This window comes from Loxodonta africana, unplaced genomic scaffold, assembly GCF_030014295.1.
Source record: "Loxodonta africana isolate mLoxAfr1 unplaced genomic scaffold, mLoxAfr1.hap2 scaffold_91, whole genome shotgun sequence".
NCBI classification, from domain to species: domain Eukaryota; kingdom Metazoa; phylum Chordata; class Mammalia; order Proboscidea; family Elephantidae; genus Loxodonta; species Loxodonta africana.
The window spans coordinates 57,538-74,137 of record NW_026975658.1 but is presented as its reverse complement, the minus strand read 5'-3'; the positions used below and the strand labels follow the sequence as shown (position 1 = coordinate 74,137).

Below are 16,600 nucleotides of genomic sequence, written 5' to 3'. Positions count from 1 at the left end.
TCCTTTGTAGGTAACTTTTTTTTTATCCTTGGGTGCTTTTGAAATTTCTCTTTATCTTTGGTTTTGGCAGGTTTGATGATATGTCTTGGTGATTTTCTTTTGGGATCTATTTTGTATGAGGTTCGGTGAGCATCTTGGGTAGATATCTTTTCATCTTTTACAATGCCAGGGAATTTTTCTGCCATCAGATCTTCCACTGTTCTCTCTGTATTTTCTGTTATCCCTCCCTGTTCTGGAACTCGAATCACACGCAAATTATTCTTGATAGAGTACCCCATGATTCTTAGGGTTTCTTCATAGTTTTAAATTCTATTTGATTTTTCTTCAACTATATTTGTGTCAATTGTCTTATCCTCCAGCTCCCCCACTCTGCATTCCAGTTCCTCTATTCTGCTCCTGTGACTTCCTATTGAGTTGTCTGAATCTGTGACTTTATTGTTAATCTTTTGGATTTCTGAATGCTGTCTCTCTATGGATTCTTACAGCTTATTAATTTTTTCACTATGTTGTTGAATAATCTTTTGGATATCTTCAACTGCTTTATCCACGTATTCCTTGGTGTTTTCTGTAGATTGCCTTATTTCATTTGTGAGGTCATTCCTGATGTCTTGAAGCATTCTGTATATAATTTTTTTATATTCTACATTTGGCAATTCTAGGAATGTATCTACATCTGGGAATGATTTTGATTCTTTGATTTGGGGGTTTGTAGAAGGAATCATGGTCTGCTTCTTCATGTGATTTGATGTCGACTGCTGTCTCTGAGCCATTTATAAGATATTGTAATATTTTATATTTGCTCACTGAGTCTTATCTTCTTATTTTGTTTTGTTACAGTACACCCAGATGGGCTACTAGATTGTGGTATCGTGATTGATGTAGCTTTTGAATCACTTACGTCCTGTTACCAGCTTGCCTGAGCTGTCACCAGGTATATAAGTGTATGAGTCCATTCACTATTCTTGAATAGAATCAGCTCAGGTGTCCTGATAGCTGGTCACCTAGTGTGTGGTGTAGGCTCTCACCTGTTATCTTAGAGGAGTAGTGGTGATGGTTGTATGCACCAGTTTCTATTAGTGGCAGGGGGTCACATTTCGAGGAGGGCAGGATGCTGACAGCCTTCCTTCAAGTGTCAGTGAGGTAGGTGTGGCTCTATTCTCTAGAGCACTCTGGTGGGTGGGCTTTGCAGCTGTATCTTAGGCACCCAATGCTTGGGTAGGCGTCACTATTCTCAGACCCCTCTAGCAGGTGGCTAGGTGGTGTGGGTGGAGTCTCAGCCCTCAGTTCGCTGGTGTGGATCAGCGAGGGCTCTGTTTAGTAGGTAGAGAGGTATCTGACCTCCAAAACTTGCCTTTCCACTGCTGAGCTAAAACAATTATGGTCAGATCTCTATCAGAATTGCCTTTACATTGTAATAGCCACCTAGTTACCTGTAGGGTGAAAGCCAAAGACTATGGGTCTGTTAATGCCTGGATGGAGCTGATTCTGTACTGTTATTTCAGTTTAGGGAAGTCAGGGAAGGATTTTTTCTTTGATTGTTAAATGCTGCTTTTCTCAGGCCAGGAGAATGGGTTAGAAAAGAAAGAAGAAAAAAATTCAGCAGTGCACTTCACTCTCTGGCACAGAGGATTCCAATGTTAATGAAGCTGGCTGGGGCAATGAGGGGTGGAATCAGATATATAGAAGAGAGTAGCCTGGCAAAACATACAAAGTTACTTATGTTGTTTGGTGAGAACTGTTTTTTCTGAGATTCCAGAGCATTGTGTCGCTCGTGTGTGCTGGCTGGATCCCTGCTGAGACTGTCCCAGAGGGTTAGGGCTGCATCCATGCTCACACTGTCTCAAGAAGCCACAATCGGCTCCCCCACATTTAGTCCAAAGCCCAGCACCAAGGTTTCCTTTCTGGGACGCTGCACTCCAGGCTCCAAAACCAGTCGCTGCTTCCCTATAGTTTTTCGTTTCCCTGTCAGCCGCGTCTGTGTGGAGCCTGCGTGTGCTGCCTGGGTCCCCTCTGAGGTTGGTCCTGAGGGTTAGGCCTATATCTGTTCTTCCCTGTCTCAGTAAACCACAATCAGCCCCACCACTCTGACACCAGGAAACCGCGAGGGCTCAAGGCTGCGGCGTGGGACACTGGCTCCGGAAGCAGTCCCTGCTGCAGTGTGGCTTTCGCTCCCCCGTCACTCAGGTCAACTCCTTAGTTCTGTGTTTGATGGTCAGGGTTTGTAGATTGTCCTTTATGTAATCAGTTCACTTGTTTTTTCGAGTCTTTGTTTCAAGAAGGATAAGCGGAATCTTCTACCTAGTCAGCCATCTTGGTCCTGCCCCCGTGTCTGCCTCTTTATGTGATTTGATATTGACTGTTGTCTCTGAGCCATCTATAAGTTATTGTATTAGTTTATTTTATGCTTGCTTTTTGTATCCTAGATTCTTGCTTTGTTTAGTTTTGGTATTCCCAAATAAGCTGCTTGAGTGCGCTAGGTTGATTATTTTCACCTTTGAAGCTCTAATGTACTATCACCAGATGGCTAGCACTGTTACCAGGCATATGAGCCTAGGAGTTCATTTACTTTTCTTGTATGGATTCAACTCAGGTGCCCAGGTAGTTGGTCATAAAGTGTAAGGTACAGGCTCTGTCCTACAGTCTTAGAGGGGCAGGGGTTATTGGTGTAGGCAGAAGTATCTGGCTGCAGTAGGGGGTCCGAGTCTGATCAAGGCAGGGGTCTGACAGCTGTGCTCTGAGTGTCTGTGAGGAAAGTGCATCCCTGTTCTGTAGAGCACACGGGTGGGTTCTGCAGAAGGGCGATGGGTACCCAATGCTTTTGGTTGTAAGTTCTGGGCGGTACTACTTATCCTTGGAGCCCTGTCACAGGTGGCCAGGTATTGTGGGTGGAGCCAGCAGTCCTTAGGCCCCTGATGTGGGTAGGTGAAGACCCTGTTTAATAGGCAAAGCAGTGTCAAACATCAAACACCCATCTTTCCACCGTTCAGCTGAAACAGTTGCAGTCTGGCAACAAGGGCGTATTCTCCTGAAATGGGCCCACACAGGTCCATGCTGGGGTGAAAGGTATTCAAAGCCCATGGACCGTTTGTGCCTGAACAAGAGCTACTTCTGTCCTGAGCTCCCCAGCTTAATTGAGCTGGCAGATTATCTTTCCCTCAGTTGTGAACTTATACCTTCTTCAAGGATGGAGAAATGGCTCAGAGTGGTACCAGGGCCTATCTCAGGCCCAGGGAAGTTGACAGCCACTGAAGCCGGCTTGGGGGCTGGGGGCGTGGTAAAATAAACACAAGTAATTAGCTTTTGCCGAGAGTGCCGTTCTTCTCTTGTTCTGGAGGTGTGAGTAGTCTGTGCAACTTGCTGTCCTTCCCTGAGCTAAACGCCTGTGGAACGCCACTGCCAGCCCCACTGCAGTCGCTCCAGGGAACGGTGCCTGAGGGTTCCTGGCTGTTCAGGTCCAGTAACTCCTCTCCACTTCTGAATAGTCTCTCCCTCCCCCTGCCGCTCAGTCCGTTTTCTAACTTTACCTTTGATGTTCAGGGCTCCTAGCTTGTCATAAATATAATCGCTTCACTTGTTTTTTCTGGTCTTTTTTGTAAGAGGGATCACTGGTGGCGTCTCAATACTCAAAACTTGATCATTTCTTCCTTTCACTTTAGCTACTCGACATTCAAGAGCAACGTTCAGAGTCTCTTCCGACATCCGTTTTGGTCTTTTCTTTCTTTCCTGTCTTTTAAAGGATCTCTTGCTTTCCTCATGTGTGATGTCCTTGATGTCATTCCACAACTCGTCTGGTCTTCAGTCGTTAGTGTTCAACACGTAAAATGTGTTCTTGAGGTGGTCTCTAAATACAGGTGAGATATACTCAAGGTCATACTTTGGCCCTTTTTGACTTATTCTACTTTTCTTCAGTTTCAACTTGAACTTCCATGTGAGCAATTGACAGTCTGTTTCACAATCGATCCCTGGCCTTGTTCCGACTGATGATATGAGTTTTCCCATCTTCTCTTTCCACAGATGTAGTCAGTTTGATTCCTGTGTATTCCATCTGGTAAAGTCCACGTGTATAGTTGCCGTTTATGTTGGTGAAAAAAAATATTTGCAGTGGATGAGTCACTGGTCTTGCAAAATTCTTTCATGAGATTTCTGGCGTCATTTATTTCAGCGATGCTGTATTTTCCAACTACTTTTCCTTCTTTGTTTCCAACTTTAACATTCTAATCACCAGTAATTATCAATGCATCTTGATTGCATGTTTGATCAATTTCAGGCTGCAGAAGTTGTTTAAAATCTTCAATTTCTTTATCTTTGGCATTAGTGGTTGGTGCATAAATTTGAATAGTCATATAAACTAGTCTTTCTTGTAAGTGTATGGATTTTAGCCTATCAGTGACAACATTGTACTTCAGGCTAGATCTTGAAATGTTCTCTTTGATGATATGTAACATCATTCTTTTGACTCTGGTGGAATATCCGTGTTTGTAAGACTGCTCACAGACTGTTTCACCAGAGAGTTTTCTGGTACTGCAACATCTACCACTAATGTCTGTGATCCCTTTAAATTGGCAAAATAAGAATAGTGCTATAGATTTCTTCCAAATACAGAAAACATAAGTATGAAAATGTTCTTGCTGTTGATTATATTCTTTACCAATCTGTTTGTATGGGATTTTTGGTACTTCACTTGAAAAATGAGTCCAAGGTACTGTGATGTGATTGTTTACTTTGTGTGGCCTTTCTAGCCATGGTCTTATAACATCCACCCTGGTGCTTGGGCAGGACTGTGTGATAGGGTAATTGTGGCTCACCAAGGGGATTGTTTATTTTCCCTTCAAAGAGAACCAGTTCCAGAGCAAAGAGGAGGATTCAACTCCCATCAAGGAAGAACAGCCAAGAGCCGAGCGTATATTATGGACCTGAGATCCCTGCACTGAGAAGCTCCTAGAAGCAGGAGACTGAGATAGAGAGAGGAAGCTGTAACCCTGAAGATGGTAAGATGCCATGGCAGGAGAGACCGAGCAACAGGGACCCGGCTATAGGAGATGATGGCCCATGGAGAAGGAAAGCTGAGTGCCTTTGGAGAGAGGCCGGCCCAAGGCCAGGCAGAGGCACGCCTATGAGCACAGGAGGGAAGAGGCTGTCCTGATAGAAGAACTGTATTCTGAGTGTCGTTGAGCCTGAGCTATAACTGTTACTTCCCTAATAAACCCCATAATCGTGAATATGGACTATGAGTTCTGTGTGGCCATTGCAATGAGTTATTGAACCCGGCAGAGAAGTAGGGAGTGCTGTGTGAGGGACAGTTGGTGTCAGGGTTAGTGAAGATGGTGGAGAGAGGATAGTTTTTCACCAATGCCTTCAATGCAGCTTCGATTTCTTCCTTTTATACCATCAGTTCTTGATCTTATGCTACCTATTGAAATGGTTGAAAATTATCCAGTTCTACTGCAGTGGCTGTATTAATATCAGACAAATTATACTTCAGAAAAAGGAGTATTATTGGGAATAAGTAGGGACATAACATAATAAAGATTCAATTCTCCAAAAAGATACAACACTCCTAAATGTGTACGTGTCTAACAACAGCGCTCCAAAATACAAAAACTAATAAATCTGAAAGGGGAAATGGACAAATACGTATTTATAACTGGTATCAGTACTTTTCTATCAATAATTAATAGAGCCCTGCTAGTTGAAGTCCAAAGCATCTGTATGAACCACTCATGGATGTCTATGTGTGTGTGTATGTATATGTGTATGTATGTATATAGTATAAAGAGAAGTAATACAGAAATAAACATAGATACATGTTGTAGTCCTTGGGAGGTACAAACGGTTAATGCATTCAGCTGCTAACCAAAATGTTGGAGGTTTGAGTCCACCCAGAGGCACTTTGGAAGAAAGGCTTGGTGATCTACTTTTGAAAAATTAGCCATTGAACTGACACACTTGTGTGTCAGTACTACTCTGACACACATGAGGGGAGGGGTCACCATGAGTCAGATCAGCTTAATAGCAATCGAATGATTTTTTTATGCATTCTGCCAATGTTTGTCTTTTAATTGGTATCTTAGGCTGGGTTCTCTAGAGAAACAAAACCAGTGAGGTGTATATATATATATATTTTTATATAAATAGCTTTATATCAAGAAAATGGCTCACGAGGCTGTAGAGGCTGGTAAGTCTCAAGTCCATGGGTCAGGCTTGTGGCTTCTCCTGACTCACATAGATGCAGGGACTGCAGAACTCAAGATCTGCAGGTCATACAACAGGTCTGTGGCTCACAGGCTGCAAAGGCTGACACATCTCAAGATCGGCAGGTAAGCTGGTAGGCCGCGGCTCACAGACTGCGGAGGCTGGTGAATCCCAAAATTGGAAGGTAAGCTGAGAGTTCAAGTCCCAAAAACTTGAGATCAGATGAAGAGGAGCCAGCTGCAGGATTCAGAGTGAGCAAAAGCTCAAGAGCCTTGCCAGAAAGTCCACCTATATTGGATGCAGTCCACACCCCCGAGGAAACTCCCTTAGATCTGATTGGCTACTCACAGCAGATCCCATCATGGAGGTAATCACATTATATCACATCTCATCATGGAAATGATTGCATCGTTATACGACGGCTAAACTACATCATAACTGCCAAAGCACTGAGAATCATGGTCCAACAAAGTTGACACACAACTTTAATGATCCCAATTGTGAGTTTAATCTATTTAAATTTAAAGCGATTAATGATAAGGAAGGACTTATGTCTTCTACTTTGTAGTGGGTCATATACGTATTTTGTTTCTCATTTTCTTCACTACCGTCCACTTTTGTGTTTGACTGATTTTTTTCAAGTGTACAATTTTGATCCTCTCCTTGTTTCCTTTCCTTATATTTTTTAACTTCTTAGTGGTGACCATGAGGATTACAATTAATATCTTATGTTTATAACAATCTTCTTTTAATTAATACAAATTTAGCTTCAACAGTATACAACATTCTGCTTTTATTCAGCTCAGTTACCTCCCCTACTTACGTTGCTGTTACAAAAATTGCATCTTTATACATTGTGTGTCCATTAAGAGAGATGTGTAAGTATTTTTATGCATTTGTGCTTTAAATCATATATGAAAAAAAGAGAGGCGTGATATAAAAATATTACCGACTTTGTTTTATCTAAGTAGTTACCTTTACGGAGTCTTCGTTTCTTTTTATGGCTTCAAGTTACTGTCTAGTGTCCTTCCGTGCCAGCCAGGATGATTCCCTGTAGCATTTCTCATAAGGCAGTTCTGCTGCTAACATACTCCCTCAGGTTTTGTGTATCTGGGCATGTCTTAATTTCACCTTCATTTTTGAAAGATAATTTTGCTAGATATTGACATCTTGGTTCATAGTTTTGTTTCTGTATTTTTTTTCCAGTACCTTAAATACATCATTCGACTATTTTCTTGTCTCAATGGTTTCTGATGAAAAATCAACAGTTAAACTTGTTGAGACTCTCTTGTACATTAGGGGTCACTTATCTGTTGCTGCTTTCAAGTTTCTGTCTTCGTCTTTTGACATTTTGATTATGTCTGTCTGTGGATATCTATGTATTTACTGTCCTTTGAGTTTATTGAGCTTCTTGGATATCTAGATGACATTTGGGAAACTTCCAGTCATTATGTTTTTAAATATTCTTTCTGTCGTTTCATCTTTCTTTCCTTTCTGGGACTCCCTTAATGAGTATATTGGTATGCTTGATGTTATCCCGCAGGTCCCTTAGGCTCTGTTCATTTTCTTCATTCTTTTTCCTTTATGCTCCTCAGTTAGAACAATTTCAGTTGTGCTTTTTCAAGTTTACATTTTCCTGCTTTCTTGCTCAAATCTGCTGTTGAGCTCCTCTAATGAAATTTTTATTTCAGCTATTCAACTTTTCAGCTCTATAATTTCTATTTGGTTCTTTTGTATAATATTTCTTTATTAATGTTTTCTACTTGTTCATACATTCTTCTCTTGGTTTCCTTTTTTTGTGTGTGTGTCTATGGTTTGTTTAGCTCTTTGAGGAAATTTAAGACAATTGGTTTAAAATCTTTGTCTAGTAATCCCAATATCTGTGTTTCCTTAGGGATGCTTTCTGTTCATTTCTCTTCTTTCTTTCTTCTTAACAAATGAACCATCCTTTTCTTTTTTCTTTTTATGACTTAGAATAGTGTGTTGCAAACTGGATATCTTAAATATTATAATGTAACTCTGGAAATCAGATTCCCTCCTGTCATTAGGGTTTGCTTTTTTTTTTTTTTTAATTGTTGAGGGCCAGTCATCCATTTGCTTAGTGATGTTTCCAAACTATTTCTGCAAAGATTGTATGTCTTCTCATGTGTGGACACTGAAGTTCTGTTCTGTTTTCTCAGCAGTCAGTTCATGACATGACAGTGCTTTCTTTAAATGCTTGTAGCCAAAAAGAAAAAGTAACATTATCCCAGTCTTTGCAGATTGGCTCTGAACTGGTACGTTCTTTCAATGCTAAGCAAGAGTGCCTAAAACTCTGCCCTAGCCTTCACTTCCTGCCCCCATGGAGCCCAAAGATCAACCAGAGGTGCAAGCCTAAAGCTTTGTCAGGATCTTTATGAGCATGTCTTCATCCTTAGGCAAGAACATTGCACTTCAGATTCCTCAGTATATATGGTAGCCCTTCAAAGCCCTTAAACCACCAACCATTGTCCTCTCAGCCCTTTTTCCAAGCTTTTGGATGTCTCTGCTGTTTTCTCTGTCCTTCATCCTTTGACCCTGGAGGTAGGACCAATTCTTTTTAGCTTCGTACTTCTGAGTTTCCATCACATCATACATTTTTTCTTGTGTGCTGTTGAGTCAGTTCTGACTCATAGTGAATATAGGATGGAGTAGAACTTCTCCAAAGGTTTCTAAGGCTGTAATCTTTATGGAAGGGAACGGTCATATCTTTCTCCTGTGGAGTAGTTGGTGGATCAAATCAAAAGGTTTAACAGCTGAGTGCTTAACCACTGCACTACTGGGGCTCCTTTTGACATCATGCATCATAATAGATTTTTAACACACCCCTCAGAAACATAGAAGTCCATAAATTATCAAGGATACAGAAGATTTAACATGTAAAAAAAATACCAAATTGATACATGTGTATGTGTATTATCTAACCATGAAAGAATATACATTCATCTCATGCACATACATAGTGTGTATAAAAATTAACTGTATACTGTGTTATAAAGCAAGTCTCAACAAATTTCAAGAGTCTGCAATAATATAGAGGATACTATGTAAGTACACCATAATTAAAAAAAAAAAAACCATCTTAGAAAATGAAAATACAAAATCTCCATTTTTTTTTTATGTTAGTACACCATAATTAAAAAAAAAAAAAACATCTTAGAAAATGAAAATACAAAATCTCCATGTGCTTGGATATTTTAAAATACTATGAGTCAAAAAAGACATCATAATGAAAATTAGAATACATTTTGAAGTGAACAATTATGAACATAGTGCATATAAAAATTTGTGCAGTACAGACAATATAATATAGGAAACTTATAGCCTTAAAAATATAATTGGAAAGAACAAATCTTGAAAAATAAGTGAGTTAAACATCCATTCAAAATGTTGGGAAAAAACCAGAAACAAACATTCATAGGAATTTTTGTTTCTATTAATGATTGAATACATGCAACAGACGATCAACAAAGACTAAAGTTGATTCTTAGAAAATGCTAGTAAAATTGACAAACTTTAGGCAAGATTGATCAAGTGAAAAAGAATAAAGATATAAAAAACGAATATCAGGAATTAGAAAGAAAATGACTACAGATCTTGCAGAACATAAAGATAATGTGAGAATGTTATGAACCGTATTAGCCAATAAATTTGCAAATTTAGGTAAAGTAGGCAAACGTATCATACCATGTAAGTTAATAACAACGATTCAAGAAGAAACAGGAAGCAAAAGTAATTCCACAACTGTTAATACAATTGAATTAGAGCTCAAACTATTCTCAAAAAGAAAACTTCATATCAGATGGCTTTTCCTGCAAATTCTGCCAAATATTCAAGAAATATTTCACAAATTCTTCAATATAAAAGGAAATATATACCCAAACTCATTTTATAAAGCTTGTAGAATGAATATTGATACCAAAACCTGACAAGAGCAGCACAAGATGGGAAAATTACAGGCCAATGTCACTGATGAACATAGATGCAAAATATAAAAATAAATAGGCAAAACAAACCCAGCAATACTCTAAAGAAGAATATATTATGACCAAGTTGGGTCTATCCCAAGAATTCAAGGTTAGTTTAACATTCGAAAATGAATCAGTATAATTTGCCATATGTACAGGAAAAATAAATGTGATTATATTAATAGGTGTAATAAAATAAGTATTTGATAACCTTCAGCATCCACTCATGTTTTTTAGAAGAACATCTAGCATGCCATGAGACCAGAAGAACCAGAAGGTTCCCGGCTGCTGTCGCTGAACATTTTGATCAAAGAGTCCATAGAAAAGCCCTGATCAAAAGGGGGAAAATGCAGAACAGAATTTCAAATGAACCCTAGACTTTTTGGAGCCACTGAGGGTGAATGAACTCCTGAAACTATTGCCGTGAGATAATCTTTAAACATTACACCAAAAGCATTCCCTTGAATCATCTTAAAACCGAAGTATGAAAAAGAAAAAACCAAGCTGTTGCTGTTGATTCCAACTCAGAGACTCTGTAAGACAGAATAGCACTGCCCCATAGAGTTTCCAAGGTGCAGGTGGTGGATTCAAACTGCTCTTCTTTTGCTTGGCTACCGTATCACTTAACCACTGTGCCATGAGGGCTCCAGAAAATTAGCTTACTTAACTAATAAAAATGGTCCACCTTGAGCATATGCTCTTTTAAGAACTGTCTACATGGCATCAGATTGACAACAGCTACTGAAAAGATTAGATAGGAACCTTAAGGAGCAGTGGGTTTATGTTAATGACAGAGGAACAACTCGGAAAAGGAGGGTAAGAATGGTTGCACAACTTCAAGAATGTAGCCAGTGTTATTAAATTGTACAGGTAGAAACTGTTGAGTTGGTGTATGTTTTGCTGCATATATTCTCAACCAGAAAAAATACAGGTAATAATTAACAAAAAATGTCAAGGAGAGCTAAATATTTTGAAAATAAGACAGAGTTGCATGTGAGGGAATGAGTGGGGTGAGCTGTTTTAGATTAATAGTAAAGGCTTATGGGAGCAGGATATTTGAGGAGATAACTGACCTATATCAAAGGAGAGAATAGCTGTATGAAGTTCTGAAGGGAGGGATATTGCCAATAAAGGAAAGAGTTGTTTCTGAGGCCCTTAAATAACCAAGTGTTTTGGCACGTTTGAGGAAGCTCAGGAAATAAGTCATGGCTAGTGTGGAGTGAACCGAGGGAAGACTGTTAGGAAATGATGTTAGTATGGTGAGCAAATCCCGCATCATGAAAGACCATGGGAAGGATTTGGGAATTTTTCCTAATTGCCATGAGAAGCCACTGAAATGATGCTGTTATGTAGATTATAAGAGGGAAGATCGGTGCATGGAGTCCAGTTTTAACCAAGAGATGATGGTGGATGTAAGGTGGAGGTAGTGAGAAGTGGATAGAGTCAGGATTTATGTTAAGGTAGTGCCAAGAGTCCAGAATATGTCAATGGATTGGATGCAAGATTTGAATAAAGGAGAGAAATCAAGGATGATTTCTAGGTTTTTGTCCTGAACAACCCAGAGGATAGTGAGAACATTTGCTGAGATAAGGAAGACTGGGAGGTAGATAAGACACTTGGACGAAGAATTTTATTTGAACCACATTAAGTTTGAGATGCCTAGTAGACATTCAAGGGGAGATGTGAGGTCAGCCATTGGTGAAGGAACAGGGCAGAGTATGTAAATGAGGGTATCCTAGGGCTCAGGTGGAATTGACTGCCATGAATTGGCTCAGATAACCTAGACAGTGAGAAGTGATGAGTGATGTTACTTAAACAGGGCATGGAAATCAGTGAAAAAGGTGTGGGAGTGGCAGGGAAGCTAAGGTAGAGAAGTTTCTCTCTCCCTAAACCTGATTAGCTGGATTTGAAGACATCATAAGTTCGTGTATGAGAAATATCCAGCAAATTACCAGTTGATTTAATAAATTGATAACAAAGTCTACCTTTCAGCCAAAGATTGAAAAGCAAACAAACCAATTGCCATCCAGTGAATTCTAACTCTTAGCAACCCTATAGGACGGAGTAGAACTACCCCATACGGTTTCTAAGGAGCAGCTGGTGAATTCAAACAGCAGACCTTTTGGTTAGCAGCTTAGCTCTTACCCACTGCACCACCAGGACTCAGACCAAGAATAACACATGTGAGGAACTTACTCCTTAGTTCAATCAAGTATGTAGAAATTGAAATTTGTAATTTTGGAGATTCCCCTCTCTTTTTTTCGAAATGGGGGGCATTGAGATGGAGGATTTTCCTATGCCCACCATCCTAAGGGATTTAATTAACCCATAGTAGAGACATTGTAAACATCTGAAGAAATTATTACCTTTGAGAAATTTGAGGGTGAGTAGGCATATCACCTGGCACCTCTTAAACTCCTTTTAAAAGCCTGACTTGAAGACTCACCTGCCTTTTTGAATAAGTGCCAGCTTGAATAGGCAGGGTTCAGGGAATTGCCAACCAAAAGTATGGTTTCTCCAGAGGCCTCCAAGGGGTGTAAAAGAAGAGCGGAGCCAGACCCCGTGCTTGGGACACACCCTTGGTATGAAACATTTGAGTGTGTGTGTGGTGAGGGGAGCACTCGGTGTGGGAGAGTGGGGTGGGTGGGTAATAGGGAAATGCCTGGTTTTTTTTTTTTTTTTTTTTAAGAAACAGTTTTTTTACTTTTTTTTTTAATTACAACGAACAGTTCAGTGGAGACATGTTCCTTATCTGCAGGGGCTAGTGGAAGTGCTGATAGCTGAGAATGTAGCCTGCTCCCCAAGTGCCAGTTGGCATTTTGGAGAGAAAACTTGATGTTTGGAGCACTGACTGGCCCTGCCTTTTCTAAATAATTAAGGGTGGTGGGGTGGTGGTAAGAGAAAGAGGATGGTCTATGAACACTGACCCTGGAAAATTAACCCGAGTGTGTGGGTTGTGGATAGCAGGAAAAGAACATCACCCGCAAATGACAGCAGTGCCTTTATTTATTTATTTATGCTTCTTTTTAGTTCTGAGTTGTTTTTAAGCCACAAATTAATGGGGCCACCATGAATTTTCAGAGAATGAGTTTTACAAAAATCTAAGTGTTTTAAATATTGCCAGGATTTACTTATATATGCTGTATATGAGAAAAGTCCTTCCAGTTATAGGGAGGAGAAAGAAAGTATATTCAGGAATTAAATTTTCACAGTTCTCTGAATTCTTATATTTCTCCTGTTGTCCATTTTTCTTTTTTTGTCCTTCATCCACCCCTTCCACCTTGACCCACTGTCTTCATCATCTAGTGCTGCCGTAACAGAAATACCATGAGTGGATGGCTTTAACCAAGAGAAATTTAATACCTCGCATTAAAGTAGGCTAATAGTCCACATTCAAGGCATCAGCTCTAAGGGAAAGCTTTCTCTCTCTTTCGGCTCTGGAAGAAGGTCCTTGTCCTTAGCCTTCCCATGGTCAAGGAGCTTCTCAGGTGCAGGGACCTTGGGTCCAGAGGACATGCTCTGCTCCTGGTGCTGCTTTCTTGATAGTCTGAGGCCCTCAACTCTCTGCTTGCTTCCCTTTGGTTTTATCTCTGGAGAGATAAAAGGTGGTGCAGGCCACACCCCAGGGAAAGGTGACCTGCGTGAGGGTGGTGTTACAATCCCACCCTAATCCTCTTAAAGTAAAATTACAATCACAAAATGGAGGACAACTACACAATAGTGGGAATCATGGCCTAACCAAGTTGAGACACACATTTTTTAGGGTCATAATTCAATCCATGACACCCACCAAACCAAACTTGTCACCATCAAGTTGATTCCAACTCATAGAGACCCTAGTTGATTCGAACTCATAGAGACCCTATAGCATAGAATAGAACTATTCCATAGAGTTTCCAAGGACTAGTTGGTGGATTCGAACTGCTGACCTTTTGGTTAGCAGCTGAGCTCTTAACCACTATGCCACCAGGGCTCCTCTTGATCCACAGTCCACCCTAATTCACCACTGTGTTAGAAACTAAGGTTTTGCTACTCTGAAATAAGAACCTTTTACTATACTTTTGTGTTCGTGGTTGCTTTTGGTATGTCTTTAAGCACTGCACAGTTACCTCATACCCGTTAAAAACCCATTGCCACTGAGTCTATTCCAACTCATAGCAGCCCTATAGGGCAGAGCAGAACTGTGCCATAGACTTTCCAAGGAGCGCCTGGTGGATTTGAACTGATGACCCTTTGGTTAGCAGCCGTAGCTCTTAAACAGTACACCACCAGCGTGGGAGGGGTTTAATTGATAACATGATGTCTGGGCTCCAAGGGAGATGGAATGGATGTGCAGGAGAAGGGCATGCAGAGTCTGCCTGTATAGTCCCCAGAACTCTGTTCAAGATCATAACACACCTCAGTAATCACTTGAATCTAAACATACAACTTTAACAGTTGATGTAAATGACTTTACACATGAATTTTGGAACTCAGCTCTTTCTCAATGGAAGTTCCTTCAACCTAGCCGTTTGTTTGTATTCCCTTAATAATTATGAAAGCTAACAATTATTGTGTTCATTCTGTGTGTAAGGCCTTTTTCTAAGTGCCTTGTGTGTTTTATTTAACCTGCGTAACAACCTTTTGAATAAGACCCATTTTAGAAATGGGAAACTGAGGCAGTGAGAGGTAAAGTAACGTGCCCAGATCACCCAGCTGATAAATTGAGTTAGGATTTAAACCCAGGCAGTTTGTTTCAGAATTTGCTTATGTAATCACCGTACATGACAGCAGTGAGCCCTAGTGGCTCTGTGGTTAAAGAACTTGGCTGCTAACTGAAAGGTCAGTGGTTCGAACCCACCAGCCTCTCTGTAGGAGACAGACGTGGCAGTCTGCTTCAGTGAAAACCCTATGGGGCAGTTTTACTCTGTCCTTTGGGGTCACTGTGAGTTAGAATCGACTTGATGACAGTGGGTTTTGGCACATAATACTAATGTGCAGTGTATTCTGTATGCCGCGTATATGTTCAGAAACTAATTTTCCGAACATTTATGCCATATATAGATTACCAATCGAGTTGCCATTGTGTAGATTTTCACTCATGACGACCCCGTGAGTTTTCAGAGTAGGACTGCCCTCCATACGGTTTTCAATAGCTGTGACTATTTGGAGGTAGATTGCCAGGCCTTTCTTCCAAGGCAACTCTGAGTGTATTTAAACTGCCAACCTTTCAGTTAGTAGCTGAGCACTTAACTCTTTGTGCCACCGAATACATATATATACTAGGAGGTTTTCCTCCTTATTTGTACTTTAACGTTTTTTAGACTCTTACGAATACTTGTTCCTGGCAGTGAACTGGATGCTAAAGAACAGAATAGGCACATGTAACCCTCTCTCACCTTCTCCCTCCCCTCTTTCACAGAGATGAAATGAAAAGGAATTAATGAAGACAGATCACTGGATTAGGGCCCATACTCAGGGCTATAACAGCATGGGGGGTTTCTCCTGTCACTTCAGTTCTTGTTCAGGAATTGGTACCTGCTTTTTGTGAATCACAAAGACCAGTGCTGTATATCAAGCCATTTAGATTTGGGGTATGGAGCAGTGATTTAAAAAAATTAAATTTTATTTTCAGAGATTTTTTCTAATAATTGTTTACATTTATTTATTTATTTTTAAAGTTAGACCCTGCTTTATTTTAGAGAGGAACAAACTTTCAAAGTTTTTAAGCAAACATTGGTCAGGGCTGGGCTTTTTTTTTATATTAGCTTTTATTGAGCTTCAAGTGAACGTTTACAAGTGAAGTCAGTCTGTCACATATAAGTTTGTATACACCTTACTCCGTACTCCCACTTGCTCTCCCCCTAATGAGTCAGCCCTTCCAGTCTCTCCTTTCGTGACAATTTTGCCAGCTTCCAACTCTCTCTATCCTCCCATCCCCCCTCCAGGAATTGGCACCTCCTTTTTGTGAATCACAAAGACCAGTGCTTTATATCAAGCCATTTAGATCTGGGGTATGGAGCAGTGATTTAAAAAAATTAAATTTTATTTTCAGAGATTTTTTCTATTAATTGTTTACATTTATTTTAATTGTATATTCTAAAACCCCTACAAAAAGGCATGAAATAATTGTTTAAATTTTAATTCATATGGGTCAAAATGTATGTTAAACTACCTATCGTCACCTTCACAGTCGTCGTTATGTTTGAGCCGATTGTTGTGGCCACTTGTTACCAAGTATGACCTGCTTCTCCAGGGACTGATCTCTCCTGACAACATGTCCAAAATATGTGAGACGAAGCCTCGCCATTCTTGCTTCTAAGGAATATTCTGGCTGTACTTCTTTCAAGACAGATTTGTTCATTCTTTTGGCAGTCCATGGTATATTCAATATTCTTTGCAAACACCGTAATTCAATGCCTTCAATTTTTCTTTGGTCTTCC

At 40.1% G+C, this 16,600-nt stretch overlaps 1 long non-coding RNA gene across 2 annotated transcripts in view; it reads left to right on the top strand.

Annotated features, from left to right (window-relative positions):
* The first annotated feature begins 2,187 nt into the window (after positions 1 to 2,187).
* The window catches only part of LOC135230262 (uncharacterized), a 28,666-nt gene continuing 14,253 nt past the window's right edge, over positions 2,188 to 16,600 (top strand). Inside the window, exon 1 of one of the 2 annotated variants that reach the window (XR_010320894.1) lies at positions 2,188 to 4,988. This is a non-coding gene — a long non-coding RNA (uncharacterized LOC135230262). The remainder of the gene's footprint in view (positions 4,989 to 16,600) is intronic. The other variant, XR_010320893.1, reaches the window with a different exon arrangement.